General features: G+C 38.4%; 1 long non-coding RNA gene across 2 annotated transcripts in view; it reads right to left on the reverse strand.

Annotated features, from left to right (window-relative positions):
- Nucleotides 1-11,041, reverse strand: part of LOC144329735 (uncharacterized) — a 36,410-nt gene extending 25,369 nt beyond the window's left edge. The window contains exons 1-2 of one of the 2 annotated variants that reach the window (XR_013395364.1): nucleotides 10,909-11,023; nucleotides 10,336-10,818 (exon numbers count right to left, since the gene is read on the reverse strand). This is a non-coding gene — a long non-coding RNA (uncharacterized LOC144329735). Of the gene's footprint in view, nucleotides 1-10,335 lie in introns of both variants that reach the window. The other variant, XR_013395363.1, reaches the window with a different exon arrangement.
- Between the last annotated feature and the right edge of the window lie 8,148 nt (nucleotides 11,042-19,189).

Raw genomic sequence — 19,189 nt, forward strand, 5'->3', positions numbered from 1 at the left:
GTCAAAGAGTATCAATTAGAAAGTCATGAGATTAAAAGGTAATCACAATAAATGCAAAAGGATTAACATGACCTTTTAAAAAGTAAAAAATCCTCTCCAATTAAGCAAAATTTAAAACCAAATGCTATGGTATTCAAGAAAAGCACTAAAACAAAAGAGGCTTAACACTTGAAAATAAAGAATAGATGAAGATATGCCAGAATATGACCCAAAAAAGGCAAAATCAATATCAGACTATGTCAGCAAGCAAGAGATGGTGTTTTATCTAGGGTCTAAGTAGGAAAACAGAAATTACTTCAAGTATTTTTAGTAGAGGAAATTTAATGCAGAGAACTATTTACAGATATGGAGAAACTGACTTAACAAAAACAGTAAAGGATGAGGTGATGCTAAGCTAGAAAGACAAAAGAATAAGGTACATCTCTGGTGTCCGGGGTGACAGGGTCGCTGAAATCACTGTAGGCCTGTAGTTGGGGGGCAGTTATAAGGAGATGCACCCAGAGAGAAGGATGAAAGGAAGGAGGAATAAGTACCCTGAGTTTCCCACTCCTCCTACTATTAACCCCTTTCACAAGTGCCCCTACTGACCCACCTGAAAGCCGACAAGGGAGCCCAGAATCCTGAAAACACACATGCACATGTCACCCTCCCCATAATACAGTGCAGAACAGAGGTGGACAAGGAATGAATATGGGACAAACAGGCCAAAAACAGACAAAGAAAATTGAAAAGGAATGCATTTAATATTGATAAATGGTATGACTACCGATGTCATATAATAATCATGAATCTCTTTGCACTAAACAATATAGCTCTAAAAATTATAAAGTGAGAACCAATAATGGGACAAGTGGGAAGAAACTTTGGGGGACAGAAACATTTAATACAAAATTTCAATGTAAACCCTTCTTCCACGCCCCCATGCCCGTATAGAATCGTAAGTCTAATGTTCATTAGTACTTTTGTGTGACTCCTCTCTTTGAAGGGAACCCCCAAAAATATTGAACTTCACATTGGGTCAATATAGAAGAGTAGAGAGGCATGCAGTAAAGTCATAAGACCTAGAGCAGGAAGACACATAAAAGAGTGGGTCCAAAGTATTAAAAAGATTCCTGGAAAGGTTTGAGGCTTCCACAAGCCATAGAATGATATACTCAAGGCTATGTAGATTGCACAGTGTGTGTGTCCGCATATTTGCATTAATACATGGTTCTAAAAGCAAGGTAAAAATCTATTGAAGGATTCAGAGCAAACTCCTGACAGAGGTTACCTTGTGGAAGCAGTATAAATGGATGTGTGACATCAGTCAGGGAACAGTTTGATGACAGATATGCAATAGGTATTTTAAGGAATTTAATATGAAAATGTATTAACTAAGTATAAGGTTGTTAACTAGGTACTTGAGGGGGAAAAAAGACAATTGTGAGGTATTAGAGAGGAGCAACTTGCAGGAAACAGCTCAGAGATAGGGCCTCATGGGCCTGGGACCCAGACATTTCAGAAGAAAAGCTGACAGATAGTGATTTTGAGGATGCCACGAAGTTTGTTTTGCACACATCAGAAAAAAAAAAAAAAAGCAAACTAATCAACTGCTACTTCTAGAGTGGAAAAAGGAACCAGATACAAATCCAGAGGAGTAAAATGAAGGAACCAGTGAAGTCTCCCTCTATCAGCCTTGCAGGCTGCCTCCAGGACCCCAGACTGGCAGAAGCTCAGCATGAAGGCAGCTAGTATAAAAGGAATGTAATTTGTAGAGTCCCAGTCCTGACATCACAAAGCAAGAGTATAGACAGCTGAATACTCACAATTAAACTTGAAAAATGTTTTCTTATTTGAATACAGTCAAACTATTATACTTTTCAATATTATTTAGATTTCTGCTTTTATAGATGTAAGCTGTCTTATCTATAATTTATTTTTATTTTAGTTACCCAAATTATCACAATTTTTCCAGTGGAAGTCATGTTTAATATGGTTTCTGAAAATTTTCTCTACCATCTCTAAACATGTAAAAGTATTTTTACTTTTGTGGACAAAAAATGTCCCAGGCTCACCTTGTAAACTTACTACTTCTTTCTAAGCAATCAGATAGCTTATAGTGAGAAGAGTATTAGAACCCAAACCTGAGGCTAAGGATGTAAATAGCATTGTTCGTTTGCAGTACATGTGACATATACCCATCTAGTGACAAAAGATGCAAATGATATGTAAATTTTAAATTGTGAGTTCAAACTGATATTTTAAATGTACTGTAAAACATTTTCCTATTGCATGCCACTTTGAATTTTTAACTCCTTACTTAACATATTCCAAATTGGTAACTAAAATCTCAATTAAAACAAATACATTTATTTCTCAAACAACAAAATATGTCAAAAATTTACTAATTTAACACTTTGATATGTGAGATTTAACACTAAAGCCTTCATGACAATGTGAACAATCATCTCAATTTTCGTGACAATTTTTTAATTTCCCTAATGTTTTAAAACAAACAATTTATTTTGCCATTATTTGTAAAAATTTGTCTTCCACTGAACTTATTTAAAAAAACAAATGCATACTTTCATCCAACAACTTAAGTTCATTTTAAACACAACTCTTGGTCTTCTAATGATTGATAGTTTTGGCTTTGGAAAATATTCACTCACCTTTTGTTTATTTAATAAATATTTATTGAGCTATTAGTGATACAGCAATAAATATAACAAAAATCCATGTCTTCCAGAAAGTCGCATTCTGTTTTGCAGACAAACAACAACAAAAGATAAATGAAATAAATAGTATGTCAGATGACCATAAGTGACATTGAGGTAATATTAAGACCGCTAGTAAGATGTTAGGGGGGGGATAACTAATAATTTTGATGGGGTGACTAGGGAAGATACCAAGGACAAGTTGATAGGGAGGGAATAAGAATGAGATGAAGATGCTATTCCAAAGAATACCCACAGAATGAGAGCATTCCAGGCAAAGGTGACAAGAAAGACTTAGGCAAAGCATGCCCGACATAGGAGAAGGTTAAGTTGCTTTTCTCAATTCAAAACCATCACTTCTTCAATTCACAATTTTTTTTTTCTCAAATGTTTGCTTTGGGAAAGTCTTGCATGTAAAACATACACTGAATACATACATACACACACTCACACCAAATTTGTTTAATTTTATATCTTATTATTATAGGAGTAAGTACACTTTTTGCCATTTTGTCTCTTTTATCAATATAGAGGTTATTTTAGTTTTATTTTTAAATATAATGTTACAGTTATTATAGAAACAAAATTAATGATTAAATTATAATTGCATTTTAATGTAACTTAGGAATTTATCTTTAATAATGATTATAACTTTCATTTTCAAAAGACACATGTTAATTAATTCAAACAGATTTTAAATAAGTTGATTGTGTTTACACTTTTTGCCAATGTAAGTTTAATATTTTCTTTTTTTTTTTTTTTAGACGGAGTCTCGCTCTGTCGCCCAGGCTGGAATGCAGCGACCGGATCTCAGCTCACTGCAAGCTCCGCCTCCCGGGTTCACGCCATTCTCCTGCCTCAGCCTCCCGAGTAGCTGGGACTACAGGCGCCCGCCACCTCGCCCGGCTAATTTTTTGTATTTTTAGTAGAGATGGGGTTTCACCGTGTTAGCCAGGATGGTCGCGATCTCCTGACCTCGTGATCCGCCCGTCTCGGCCTCCCAAAGTGCTGGGATTACAGGCGTGAGGCACCGCGCCCGGCAAGTTTAATATTTTCAATTAAATATTTTAACTGGTTGCTCATAAGGTACCTTTTCAAAAGAACTTGCGATCTCCAAACACCATCTTAAAATTCAATTAGTTTATAATACATTTGAATAAATTATAGTTTTCAAGACAGCTCTTTCAGAAGGCCAAATAAGATAAACAATTAAAATACTGTTACTCTATATTGCCAATGTGAATACAAACTTTTTTTTATTATTATGAAATATTTCAGTGTCCTATAGAATGTAACTAATACAGAGCTATAGGGTATAAAAATAATTTTTAAAGTACTCATTAACGTTTCCAAAGACAAATAGAACATCAGCATTACTGTTGAAGCCTCCATGTGTTGTACCTCCTTTCCTCTGTGTACCAGGCACCTTCCACCTACCTAAAGTTAATTAGTCTTCTAAAACTTGTGTTCATTTTCTTGCTTACAGTCATAGTGTGTGAATCCTAGACAATATATTATTTATATATTAAATGCCATTGAGTTGCACTTAAGTGGTACTATGTTGTATGGTTTTACTGCAACTTGTTATTTTACTTAACACTACGTTCATGAGACTTATCTATATTGAAATTTACAAAGTTATAGTAAACTCTTTTTCACTGCTAAACAGGATTCTGTTGTATTAATATGCCACAATCCATTTATTCTTCTACCAATGGATTTTTTGTTTATTTTTAAAATTTTACTATCAGAAATATAGCTACTATGAAGACTCTTGAACACATCTCAGGGCATTAGGAATATCCTTAAGGATGGGTTGTAAAGTATATGCATCTTAATTTTTAAAAAATAATAACAAATTGGTTTATAATATTGTTGCATGAACTTATACTTTCAGCAGCAATGTGTATAATTATGGTCGCTTGATCTTTTTCATAATATTTTGACAAAATGATCGATTTTGCCCAAATTTTTAACGCAGTGAAGCAACATTTTTAAAGTAATGAAAGAAAAATCTCTCAACCCAGAACTCTGTAACTAATAAAGATACATTCCAAAAATTGAAGGCAAATTTTCTTTAAAAATCAACCTAGAATTTTATATCCAATAAAAATATCTTTCAAACACTGAATGCAAAATCAGGACTTTGTCAACTTTGCAAAAGATAAAAGAATTCATCACTGAAAGACCCTTTCTACAGAATATGCAAAGGGAAGTCCTTCAAGAAGGGGGAAAATAATGGATTCAATCTATTGCTATTTTGCCCTTCCACCTTCTGCCATGTGAGAACACAGCAACAAGGCCCTCAGCAGATCAGATGGACTGATCTTGGACTTGCCAGCCTCCAGACTAAGTTTCTGTTTATTATAAACTGCCCAGTCTCGGATATTTTGTTATAGCAGCACAGATTAAGACAGATATCTTAACTTTGTGGGTAAGAAAGACCATTACCTAACTCAAGAGAGTATGTTGAAAATGAGAAGGAATTGAATAATAATTTTTTTATAAGCCTCTCTGTATGGTTTGACCACTCATTTTCTAATTAAATATTTTCTAGAGAGAAAAAAAAAAAACAAAAAACAGGCCAGGCGTGGTGACTCACATCTGTAATCCCAGCACTTTGGGAGGCCAAGGTGAGTGGATCACTTGAGTCCAGGAGTTAGAGACTATCCTGGGCAACATGATGAAACTTTGTCTCTACAAAAAATACAAAAATTAGCCAGGCATGATGGCATACACTTGTAGTTCTGGCTACTCAGGAGGCTGAGGTGGGAGGATCACCTAGGCCTTGGAGGCAGAGGCTGCAGTGAGCCATGATTGTGCCACAGCACTCCAGCCTGGGTGGCAGAGTGAGACCCTGTCTCAAAATAAAAAGAAGAAAAACAATAAAGTTTCTTTCATGACTAGTCTCTGCGAACAGAGAAGAAAAAAGTATAGTTAATTCATACAACTTTTTCAAATAATGACAGTGTCATTAAACTTCCTAATTTGTGTCTTTAGCAAAACAAATTCCTGTTCATATTAAAAATTAAGTTTACATTTCAGAGGGCCACGGGAAAATTAAAATATAATCTGCAGAAAACTGACTAAGAAGGCATTTGTAAAAGTCTTGCCTTGCCAATCATCCATGAAATTAATTTCCATGATTCTTACTTCTTTCCAATTTATTCTGAACTCAAAAACAGTTGCATTTTTCATTGTTCATTATATAGCAAAAAAATCCAGTTGTTGACAAACTGGATATTGGTTCTTCTGATTGTGGCACAGGATTAAACCTGCATATGGTTTAATTTGTTTAATTTATTGTCTAAGCCAAGACTTTCTGATTGAAAAGGAACCCTATTAATAATAGTCTTCCCTTCTCCGTAGTCTGGTTTTCCACTAGTGTTTCCTTAGACCTCAGGTTCTAAGAATTCCAAATTATTGACAGTCTTTAATATATGCCATGCTGCTCATACCTTCAAGGCCTTGCACATTCAAAGACTTCAGGATAGAATTCCACTGAGTACTTCAGAAACTCTTCTTGGGCTTTTCAAACTCACCTTAGGGGGTTAGGCATCTCTTAGGAGAATCCAGTGCTAATGTCCTTCACATCTTGACCATTCTCTTCATTTATAAAGGATTCTGCCACTGACCACATGTACAGTGCCCTATGCCACAGAGCTACTAAAGATAAACATGCCCTTTATGCTCTGGGAGCTTAACATCTGTGAAAACTCTGAACCTTGAAAATGCTTCTATTGTAATTATTTTACTGTATTACAACTACCTGTCCCATCCCCTTACAGAGCTGCTAGCCCCCTGAAGACAGACATTTTAGCTGACCTCCGTATCTGACAGTGCCCTGACTCTGTTCTGGAGAATTAGCCCTCCAGCATTGCACAATCTTACTAGGTGTATAAATTAACTATTGCTGCTTAACAAACCATACTAAAACCGTGTGGCTTAAAACATTCATTGGGCTCATGGATCTTCAGGCGATCTGGGAAGTTTTGCTGCTGTGGACTGGCCTGGTTGATCTTGGGGCTTATATATACACCTATCGTCACCTGGAGGCTTGACTGGAGGCTGGCTCATTGTAGTGGTTTAAAAATGTCTGAAAATTTTATTGCATTCCTCCTTTCAGACAGTGAGGGAAATTTTTAAAAAGAGACAAAAAGTAGAGCCTAAATCCCCTGCCATTGATTGCAAGCCAAACTTGGTGACTCATTTCTAATAAAATAAAACATGGCAGGCTAGGTGCAATGGCTCACACTTGTGATCCCAGCACTTTGAGAGGCCAAGGTGAATGGATCACTTGAGGTCAGGAGTTCAAAACCAGCCTCGCCAAGTGGAGAAACCCAGTCCCTGCTAAAAATATAATAATTAGCCGGGTGTGGGGTTGCATGCTTGTAGTCCCAGCTACTTTGGAGGCTGAGGCAGGAGAATCACTTGAATCCAGGAGGCAGAGGAAAAGAAAAAAAAAAATAGAACATGGCAGAGAGGCATTTCCATTTTCCACTTGTTCTCTTAAATTGCTTGCTTTGTGGGAGTTAGTATCATGCTGAAGCAGCCTGTAGAGAAGAGCCCTCATGGAGAATAACTGAAACCTCCAGCCAATCACCAACTTGTCAGTCTTGAAAGTGAATCCTACCACCTCAGAATATTACAGCCTGGCCAGCATCTTCTCAGAAACCTCATAAGAGGCCCCAAGTCAGAACCTCTCAGCTAAAACTACAATGGATTTCTGATCTTCAAAAACTGTGTGAGATAAGAAATTTTATTATTATTTTAAGTTACTACATTTTTGCAGTAATCTGACATGCATAATGAATGATGGATACACTGCCTATGATAACCTCAGCTGAAATAACTCATCACTGCTCTACACAGCCTCTGATCTTCCATCATGCTAGTCCAGATCTGTTCTCAGGGCTTTACAAGTGTTTTGGTCAGGGCTCTCCAGAGAAACAGACCCAATAGGATACATATGTGCTCTCGTTTGGACGTTTCCCCTAAAAAGCATGTATTGGAAACTGAATCCTCAATGCAACAGTGTTGGGAGATGGGGCCTAATGAGAGGTGATGAGGCCATGAGGGTGAAGTACATGAATCTATGATGTTATTGCCAGAGTGAGTTTCCCATAATAGGAGTATGGACCTCTTTACTCTTTCTTTCATCCCCTTTTCCCTTTTGCCTTGGAATGACACTGCAAGAAGGCACTCACCAGATGCCAGCCCCTCAATATTAGATGTCACAGCTTCCATAACTGTGAGTCAATAAATTTCTATTCATTACAAGTTGCCCAGTCTTACATATTCTGTGATAGCAGAACAAAAGGGACTAAGACAGGTGCATATGTATTTGTGTGTGTATACAGAGAGAGAGAAAGAAGGAAGGGAAGAAATTTACTATAGAAACAGGCTCATGTGATTAGAGAGGCTGAGAAGTTCCCACAGTCTTTTCTGGAGACCCAGGAAAACTGGTGATGTAATTCATTCCACACCTCAATGTCCAAGAACCAGGGTAGTCAATGATATAACTCCCAGTCTAAGACCAAAGGCCTGAGAACATAAAGGCAGGGGCAGTGGTGGCAATATGAGCCCCAAAGTCTGAAGGCCTGAGAACCAGGGACTCCAGTCTCCAAGGGCAGGAGAAGATGGATATCCTAGGTCAAAAAAAGGAAGTGAATTCACCCTTCCTCTGCCTTGTTGTTCTATTGGGGCCCTCAACGGATTGGATGATGTCTGATCACATTGGTAAGGCCTGATCTTCTTCACTCAGTCAACAGATTCAAATACTGAACTCCTTCAAAACACCCACACAGACACATCCAGAAATAATGTTTTACCAGCTATTTGGGCATCCTTTAGCCCAGTGAAGTTGAAATATAAAATTAACCATCACAACAAGGTTTAGTGAAAGCATATGATTACAGGGCACCCTGAGACCCATGCTCAGAAATGGCATGTCACCTATACCATTGGCTAAAGTGAGCACCAGTCCAGCCCCAGTTCAACGATGGGGAGATAAATGCCTCCCCTTGAGGGGAAAAGCTTCAAAGTCACATGCCAAGGAGCAAGGATTACAAGAGGAAAATATCTGAGGTCACTTTTGTAATCCATCTACCACAGTTGAGTTTTTCAATCAAAGTGTTTCCTCTCCTTTGTCCCAAGGGTGGGTTTTCCATCCAAGCAAGGGCAGCCAAGTGCTCTCTACCTCAGGAGTCTTGGATGGAGGACCTCAAGGGGGAAAATGAATGGTTTTATCCTGATGATGAGCGGTTTGAAGAGGTGGAGCATTTGTTCTTGCTGCTACATTTCTGTAGCTGTCCTACTTTCTGTTCTGTATGGTTCTTTAGCTAGTCCTTTCTGTAAACTGCCATGTGCTTTCCAACAAACACCACTCTTTTCTAGTCAAGTTAGCCAGAGTCAGTTTCTGTGACTTGCCACCAAAGAAACCTACATTCCCAGTCACTATCCCTGTGCCTGAGACCTTGGCAGCACAGAGCATGTGTCTGCATGATTTCCTTAGGAAGTACTTCTAATAAGCACCAGTGTCCTTTACAAAAGGTACAAGCCAGAAAAGTCATAAATAAAGCACTGAGAAATCCCTGAGAACATTACTGGCATTTAAAAAATAGCTTTTAGAACTCTTTAAACTTCCTTAAGGACAAACATAATACAAATGTGAAGCAATAGCAATGAATGCGACAACAACTACCCTGAAATGTTATTTTCCGCAAAGGCTGCATTGTCTAGCAGCACTTCCATGTGGCACTGCTGCTGTCTGCCATGGTTATTGCATTCCAGAGGAGGCCAAAGATTTTGGCAATTGCACCAAATATCCATATTTAGGCTATGAAGGCAACTGTCTGCTGCCTCCTGCTTTCCACTGACATATGGCAGCTTCAGGCCGCTGTTCTATTTGCTTGTCTATAGCAATTGAGTTTTACAATCTCTCCAGGCATGAAATACTTAATAAATTCTGCTTTCCACTGGTCACGTTCCCTTACTATACTACATGGTCATGTTTTCCACTGCACCAATTGGGGATGACAGAAGGTATCAACTCCCTTTTCGGGTATTTAAACTTTGAGCAGTCATCTGTATTCAGAAAGAGTGCCCATGAACTTCTGAGAGCTTGGCTTATGCAGACCTGAGAGTGTGAATGATGCACAATCAGATCCTCCCAAAGATATTTCCCAGTCTACGATCAGCAGCTTCTAAAATAAACTCATCAGTACATCTTTCGGCTGGATTGTTCATCAGGGATGGGCTTGGGCACCTGACAATAGAGACAGTGTGTCCTAGTGATTAAGGGCACAGCCTTTTAGCCCCAAAACCATGAGTTCCTGTCCGGGCTCTACTTCTTACTATCTGAGCAATCTTGGACAAACTACTTAACCCTTCTCTGGGCCTCAGTTGCCTCATGGGGAAAACTGTGTCAAAAATAGAAGCTGCCTCATCATGTTCTTCTGATAATTAATGTAACAATATATGTAATCCACTTAGCACAGAGCTTGGAACATAGGAAGCACTCAAATGGAATTGCTACTGCTTTTATTATTATAATTACTAATACTGCTACTGCTAATAATAATTTAACATGCCAGCAGCTTCCAGACTGGAACAGCAAGACAAGGTACATTTGACTCACCAAGCCTCAGCAGCAGACTAGTGCTAGTCCACCCAGGATTCGCATCAGTCCCCAAGGGCAGCCACCTGAGAAGGTAGGGCTGGAGCTCAGAGTCTGAGGTCAACACCAGATGCTGTCAGCATTTCACCTCCACACTCTATCCAGGTTAGACCAAGAGTGTCAGAAGTAGAGTCAGAGCTCAGAAGAAAGATGAAAATACATCTAAGTTTCAGAGCTGGGCTCCAATCTCAGCAGAGAACTGAAGTAGATGCCTGGACTTTTGCTGTGGGCTGATGTCCATCGAACACCCAGAGCTCTGTTTATGATGTGCTGGCTTGGACAGTGGGAACTCTCCACACCCATTCCATCAGCAGAAAGGAGAAGCTTCTGCAGTGCTGCCAAGACTGCCTCTCCATCAGACTGAAGGCAGTGCCTTAATGTGAGCTGGTCCTTGTGTGTAGGGATAATACCATCTCACTCTCTGAGCTGAAGGAAGAAATACACCTGACAAGGAAAGGGAAAAACAGAGAGCCCACAGTGATGGCACATCTGACACAAACACTGAGTGCTCCAGGAGAGAGCAGGGCTGATTACCTAAAACAGGAGGCAGTAACTGGCATGTCAGATACCTAAGGCTTCAAGGCTAATCTGTCCCCTCTTCAAAAAACCCCAGCGCTGCTGCAGGCTGCCAGCTGCACAGACATTCCCAACAGATCCTCTAGGATTATCTAGAGGATTCTTCACGATTATCATGAAGCCTATAAAAATACTAATAGAAGCCGAGTTTAACCAACACCTGTCAGTAAGTTATGAATCTTTGCCTCTGCCCCTCCCCACCATGTACAAAGGTCACTCACAAGCAGGGTGGGGAAAGCCTCTGACCACTCCCACAATGCCTTCCCGTGCTTGTGCTTGTGAAGCTGCAGGTGAGTCACTTGGTGTTTAGTAATCAGATGCCCACCCATAAGTCCACTTCTGACCTTTATGCGCACATCACTTACAGGCATTTTAAGAGGAAATGGGTTTTTCCAGTCAACCCTTGAAGTAAGTTACTTCTTTGAAAATCACTGGGCAATGTATTTATTGGATATTGGATATTGATGGATACTGGATATTGGCAACAAAGGTGATACATCATTTAATTGGCAGTCTTAAAGCTCAACTTGGAAAACAATTCATTACTTCTCATGGCTTCTTTACCAAAAATGCTCCTAGCTTTTTTCAAGGACAGAATGAATGCTTGCCACATCTTGGTGAGTGGTTAATATCTGGCTTCTCTTCTAGCATGTTCAAATCAGCCTCTGCTTGGGTACACAACCTATCAGGATATGATGCTTTGGAAAAAAAAAAAAGTGTTGCAGCAAAGAGGTTTTCCTTCAATAAAATGTTTGTTGTTACACTACAACACACCGTGTCCAACTGTAAAGAACTTCTAGTTCAGACTCTAAGTTATGATAATCAATTAATCTTCTTTATTAACAATAATTTAAATGCCTCTCCTACCCCAGCCTAAATGCAATGACTAAACGAGAAGGATTATTTCTATCTTGCTAGTAAGAGCAAAGGAATATTTGGCCTAATACAACTGATATGTCTCCATTGTTTCGCTAAGTAATCCATAGTCTTGGGGCTTAAAGCAAGAAATCAAGGCTTTTCCTTTGACTTTTAAGTTCAGGGGTATATGTGCTTTTTGGATATGGATCTTGTATCTCAGCAGTTAGTGGTCTACATCTGTTAGAAGACAGGGCTTGGACACAAAGTTTCCTAAGGTCCTAGTAGATCACAGGCTAATGGGGAAAATAAGGCATTAAAATGATATGGTATTAAAATGATAAATCCACTCGTAACTTCTAAATTTTAGCTTCCCTTTCTCCTCTGAACCGTTTGGCTTTACACGTGAACAGTATCAGGCTCAACAGATACATGTTGTTACATAGGTAAATTTGTGTCATGGGGGTTTGTTGTACAGATGGTTTTGTCACCTAGATATTAAGCGTAGTACTCCTTAGTTGTTTTTTCCTGATCCTTTCCCTCCTCCCAACCTCCACCCTTCGATAGGCCCCAGTGTGTGTTGTTCTCCTCCGTGTGTCCATGTGTTCTCATTTAGCTCCCACTTAATAGGAACAATATGCAGTATTTGGTTTTCTCTTCCTGCTTTAGTTTGTTAAGGATAATGACCTCTAGCTCCATCCGTGTTCCTGCAAAGGACATGATCTTGTTCTTTTTTATGGCTACATAGTGTTCCATGATGTATATGTATCACATTTTCTTTATCCAGAGTACCATTAATGGGCATGGAGATTGATTCCATGTCTTTGCTATTGTGAGTAGTGCAGCAATGAGCGTACATATGCACAAGTCTTTATAATAGAATGATTCAAATTCCTTTGGGTATATGCCCAGTAATGGGATTGCTGGATCAAATGGCATTTCTGTTTTTAGGTCTTTGAATAGCCACACTGTCTTCCACAATGGTTGAACTAATTTACACTCCCATCAACAGTGTATGTGTTCCTTTTTCTGTGCAACTTCACCAGAATCTGTTACATTTTGACTTTTTAATAATAGCCATTCTAACTTGTGTGAGATGGTATCTCATTATGGTTTTCATTGCATTTCTCTAATGATCAGTAATGTTGAGCTTTTTTTATATGCTTGTTGGCTGCATGTATGTGTTCTTTTGAAAAGTGTCTGTTCATGTCCTTTGTCCACTTTTTAGATGGTGTTATTTGTTTCAGGCTTGCAAATTTGTTTATGTCCCCTGTAGATGCTGGATATTAGACCTTTGTCAGATGCACAGATTGCAAAAATTTCCTCCTACTATGTAGGTTGTCTGTTCACTCTGTTGATAGTTTTCTTTTTCATACAGAAGTTCTTTAGTTTAATTAGATCCCATTTGTCAATTTGCTTTTGTTGAAATTGCTTTTGAAACCACGGCTTTAAGTCAAAGTCTCATATGTCTTTGAAAAGCAGTGTCCCAGGATGTTCAGTTTCATGAGAGAAGTGAGAGGAGTGAGACACCTGGTTTTGAGTGAATGCTTGGTTGATTACCTGGTATACTTATTACATATCTTTATGGAAAATAGCCTAGCTGAGAACATCCTTAAAATGCACACAAATCCAGTAACTCAAAATCCTGAAATTTTTCACAGGATGCAAATGATATCTGAGGCTCCCTTTACATGTTGTGATTACAAAATGTGCTTTTAATGTGAGCTAATAGAATACATTTCTTCTCTCTATCTCAATGAGGACATCTTTTCTTATGCAGAGAAAGAAAGCAGACAGCCAGAAATGACATGATTACCAGCTACAGTTACATGAAATATACATACATGGACATACATGTTTTTACTTAATAATTTATGACCAGCCCGACTTTGAGGAAACCGAGGCTTAAAGAATTCAAGTGGCTTGTCCCAGGTCACACCGTCAGGAAGTGGTAGAGCTATGACTCCAGATCAGACCTGTCAGACTCAAAGTCCACCTCAGCCATGATCACCTTGTCAACAACAACAAAGACCTCAATTTATTGAGCATTTTCTGTTGACCAGGCATCTTCTATGTAATATTTCACTTACCATAGTAGGCCCACAATAAAGACGTCGTTAACATCTGAAGCCTAGAAAGTTCGTCCCTCCTCAATTTTATACAGCAAGTGCTAAAAATAAGGCTTGCACCCAGGAACCAAAGCCCCTGATCTTTTTACTGTCTCTGGGCTTTCATATGCAGCACAGACCTACCTGCCTTCCACATACCTCTAAACCTCACGCAACATACCATGCTCAACAGCATGTAGTTCTGTAGCTGATGCTAAAGGCTAACAGTGTCTCCAGCCTGTCAAGGAACAAGGGAAGCTGGAAGGTTCTCTGTCGAGCCTGATACTGTTCACTTGTAAAGCCAAACAGTTCCGAAGACACAGGAAAGTTAAAATTTATAAGATAGAAGTGGGTTTATCATTTTAACACTATATCATTTTAACACCTTATTTCCCCATTAGCTTGTGATCTACTAGAACCTTAGGAAACTTTATGTCCAAGCCCTGTATTCTAACAGATATAGTCCCCCAAGTGCTGAGGTACAAGATCCATATCCAAAAAGCAACAGGTTTCCTCTGCACTAGCAATCACCAACCCAAAAATGTCAAGGAGAAAAAAAAAATCCCGTTCATGTAAAACAGTGGGGAAAACGCTTATTATAAAATAAATCTAACCAAAAATGTGCAAGGCTTATATGAAGAAAAATGTAAAATGTCACTGAAGAACACATAAATAAATTCCTGGATGAGAAAACTCATTTAAAAATGCTCATTCTCTGTAATTTAATGAATAAATTCAATATTTTCCCAATGCTATTTCACTCTACCAGACTTTTTATAAAAATCTAGCAAGTGAGTCCTACCTTCTTTTCTGAATGACAAAATATTTTTAAATAGCCAAAATAAAAAGTTTAAAGAAAAGAATTCTGGTAGTCCTCGCCCTACTAGTTATCAAAACATACTACAAAGAAACCTGCAATGAACAAAAAATATTGTTTTGTTGCAGAAACAGACAGTAGATCTGTTCAAGAGAAAATAAACATAGACTGATGGATTTATATCAATTAATTATGTAATAAAATGAATATTCCATTCAATGGATAAAAAGATTATTCAATAAATTACTTTAGAGGAATTTACTATCTTTGTGGTGGAAAATGACTAAACATTTTTCTTTTCTTTTTTTTTTTAAGAGACAAAGAGTTTCGCTTTTGTTGCCCAGGCTGGAGAGCACTGGCATGATCTCAGCTCACTGCAACCTCTGCCTCCGGGGTTCAAGCGATTCTCCTGCCTCAGACTCCCAAGTTGCTGGGATTACAGGCGCCCGCCACCACACACAGCTAAATTTTGTGCTTTTTTTTTAGTGGAGATGGGGTTTCACCATATTGGCCAAGCTAGTCTCAAAATCTTGACCTCAGGAGATCTGCCTGCCTCGGCCTCCCAAAGTGCTGGGATTACAGATGTGAGCCACTGTGACCAGCCACTAAATATTTTTCTTGACAAACTACTCAGCTTATGATTTTAAAAAATCACAGAAGTACTAGAAGAAAATATAGGTAAAGTCTTTATAATCCTTGGGGAGAGAAGACCTTCCTATGATTTTTTAAAATGATTCCGTAATGGAAATGATTGATAAACATGACTATATTAAATGAATGTATATTTAATTCAACTTAAATTAAAAGCATCTGCAAGATAAAAGGCTGAATGATGAGAACACATGGACACATGGTAGGGAACAAAACACACTTGGGCTTGTTGGAAAGGGAGGTTGGAGGAGTGAGAGCATCAGGAATAATAGCTAATGGATGTTGGGCTTCACAACTAGGTGATGGGATGATCTATGCAGCAAACCACCATGGCACATGTTTACCTATGTAACAAACCTGCACATCATGCACACATACCCCTGAATTTACAACAAAAGTTGGAAATTAAAAAGAACAAAAATGTACAAGATGAGAGAAAATGTTTTTAGTATATAACACCAAGTTTTAATATCCAGAATACATTTAAAAATGTATAAATCAGTGAGAAAAAGGAAAAATAACACAATGGAAAAAAGAGCAAGAAAGATAAATTGCCATTTCTTAGAAGAAACATGCCATTATGAATGTATTCTCAACTTCAATAATATTCTCTCATATTCTTAAAAAAGTAAACTTAAGCTGGGGGCGGTGGCTCATGCCTGTAATCCCAGCACTTTGGGATGCTGAGGCAGGTGGATTGCTTGAGGTCAGGAGTTCGAGACCAACCTGACCAACATAGTGAAATCCCATCTCTACTACAAATACAAAAATTAGCTGGGCATGGTGGCGGGCACCTATAATCCCAATTACTCGGGAGGCTGAGGTAGGAGAATTGCTTGAACCTGGGAGGCAGAAGTTGTAGTGAGCCAAGACTGTGCCATCGCAGTCTAGCCTGGGAGACAGAGCAAGACTCCATCTCAAAAACAAACAACAACAACAACAACAACAACAAACAAAAGTAAATTTAAACCACAATGAAATACCATTTTTAATCAATTTAACTAGCAAAAATCTCAGACTAGTTATATCCAATGCTGGCAATTAAAAAACAATCTCACTCACTGCACTTGAGAATGAAATCTTTGAGAGGGCAGATATACCATTAGGTTCCTATGCTAGGGGAAACAGATATATGCAAGGGTGTTCAGCATTATTATTATTAATAACCCTAAATCTAAAGTAACATAAATGCCTATTAGTGAGGCTAAGATTTTTTTTTTTTTTTTTTTTTTTTTTTTGAGATGATGTCTCACTGTCACCCAGGCTGGAGTGCAGTGGCGTGAACTCAGCTCACTGCAACCTCTGCTTCCCAGGTTCAAGCAATCCTCCTTCCTCCCTCCTGAGTAGCTGAGACTACAGGTGCTTACCACTGTGCCCAACTAATTCTTGTCTTTTTAGTAGAGACAGAGTTTCATCATGTTGTTCAGGCTGGTCTTGAACTCCTGACCTTAAGTGATCCATCCACCACTGCCTCCCAAAGTGTTGGGATTACAAGCGTGAGCCACCGCACCAGCCAAGGCTAAGATTATATAAAGAATGGTGCAGTCACACAATGGAATCCTATGTTACTCATGAAAACTATGAAGCAGACCACAGAGTTTGAAATGAAGAAAAGCAAGGTGCAGTTTCCTCAAGAAAGGTGTGATTTTCAGTGTGTGTGCATGTGTATGTAAGGCAAATATATACAGCTATATAAGATAGGTTTTATGTCACATAAAAAATATGTCCGTATGTTCCTAAATGCACATGTGTTTGCAACTGCATATACAAAGTGAATATTGCTTCAGACCAGGGGAGAAGTGTGCTGGTAGTGGAAGGGTCTGCACAGGACCAAAACACTAGCATGGGTCTCACTCACACTCACATACTCTTTGCCATGAGTCTGTTGGAAAACACAGTGTCTTAATTCTCTGGACTTCAGTTCAAAACGTAATTTTTTTAAAGCTGTTATAATTTCCACCATTTTCATAATCATTTTATTATTTAATTCAATTAGAATACTTCACGAGCCACTAAATATTTACAAGCAGGTTTTTTTTTTTAATCAATCATAGTCAGTTATCGCAGGGCAATTTCAATTGGAACTGACCTTCTTGGGGGAAAAGAGATATTAAAGGGCAATCATGTAGAACAAATAATGTTTCGTCACAGACGAGCTTTTCCCATTGATTCTGTATTCAATATAAATCTAATTATATTTATTGAAGACCCGCAATTATTACTCATCTTATGTGTCTTGATTTCATACTTGCTTGCTCGGTTTTAGTAATGGCAATGCAATCTACTATTAGTTCATTCATGGAAACTCTTTCCTCATTCTGTTCATTCTGTTGTAATTGCAACACAACTACATTATGTATGTGTAAACCATGACATAAGAAGGCAGGACCTTTTCTGCTATTCAGAGTAAGATACCTTTAGCAAAAGGATCCTGAGTCCTTATAGTAACCTGTCTCTTCATCAAAATAAGAACTGAAACAAAAACTGTCTTCAATGCTTTCATATTTTTTTGTTTTGTTTGTTTGTTTGTTTTATTGTCCTGTTCTTAGTTGTCTTCTTCCCCACACCCTTTTTTCCTTCAAACTTTCCTTCAAGTAAAAAAGCTCTGTTATTTCTTCCTCAGCTGCCAGAGTCATTTTGGGGAGATGGGGGAGAGTAAATTTAGGCATGAGGATACATGGAGTGCTCTAGTACAGGGATAACCATTTCCAGTAAAGTATTAGTAACTCAGAGGATAGTACCTCAGTGTCAACAGTGCAAATAACCATGATGGCAAAGAACTCACACAGGAACTGGTGAACATCTGTCCTGTCTACTGATTAAAATAAGTTCATCTTCTTCCCTTCCTCCTTTTCCTTCCATCCTTCTTCCCTTCCTTCTGTTTTCTTTCCCCTTTAACCTCGAAGGCAGTATAGTGAAAACAAGACAGGTAGCCTTTGGTTTGTGGAAAATGACTTACTGGCTGTGGAAAATGAAGCAAGACACATGGCCCATCTTTCTGAACCTTGGGAGCCTTGTCTGTTAATTCACACCTCTATCCCAAGATGCACTTCCAGAGCTTTTTACGAGTTGGAATAGGATTGTTTACGTTGAACATCTGAACTGGAGTTCAGTGGGTGCTTAATAAAGATTAGGTCTTCTCCTTTCTACAGATATTTTCTTTGCAAACTATCTCCAACTGTGAAATTGTGAAACTGGAATTTGGGCCATAATGAATTTCCAACATCGATAAGCATACAGATATAGTCCCCCAATTAAAACCGAAGTGTGTGCGAACACAAATTTACAAGATAAAAAAAAAAATCTAAGCAATAGTAAGATGAATGCATGCACCACGCAAAAAGATAATGAATAAGCATTGGTATAATACTTATGCTGTGATTCAATTACCTTCATAAAATCTCAAGGGTCTGAAAAGATAAACTGGAACTTCTGGTATTGGAAAATATAGAGTTAAAACATTACAGTCTATCTCTCCTAGTGATCATAACCAGAATTCTGAAAATAATAATCATAAAAGCAATTATCTCAGCACCAATAACATGAGCAGGTGGTTTGGGGAGGGAGGTCAAAATCTGAAGTGCAAACTGTAACAAGAGTAAATGTTGTGTAGGGTTTTCTCTTTTATTACCTCCTGGCTTTGAACCAAGGGCGGTCCCAGTGGGGAACTACCAGAGGGCACAAGCAGCAAAAGCTTAGAGACAAATCTATCTTTCATCCAGAGTAAGAGGAAAAAATGGTATCTACAAGCAGGAGAGTTTGGGGAAGTAGGTCTGATTGTTGTTTAATAAATTTTACCTTGGAAAAA

This window comes from Macaca mulatta, chromosome 7 (assembly GCF_049350105.2).
Source record: "Macaca mulatta isolate MMU2019108-1 chromosome 7, T2T-MMU8v2.0, whole genome shotgun sequence".
NCBI classification, from domain to species: Eukaryota; Metazoa; Chordata; class Mammalia; order Primates; family Cercopithecidae; genus Macaca; species Macaca mulatta.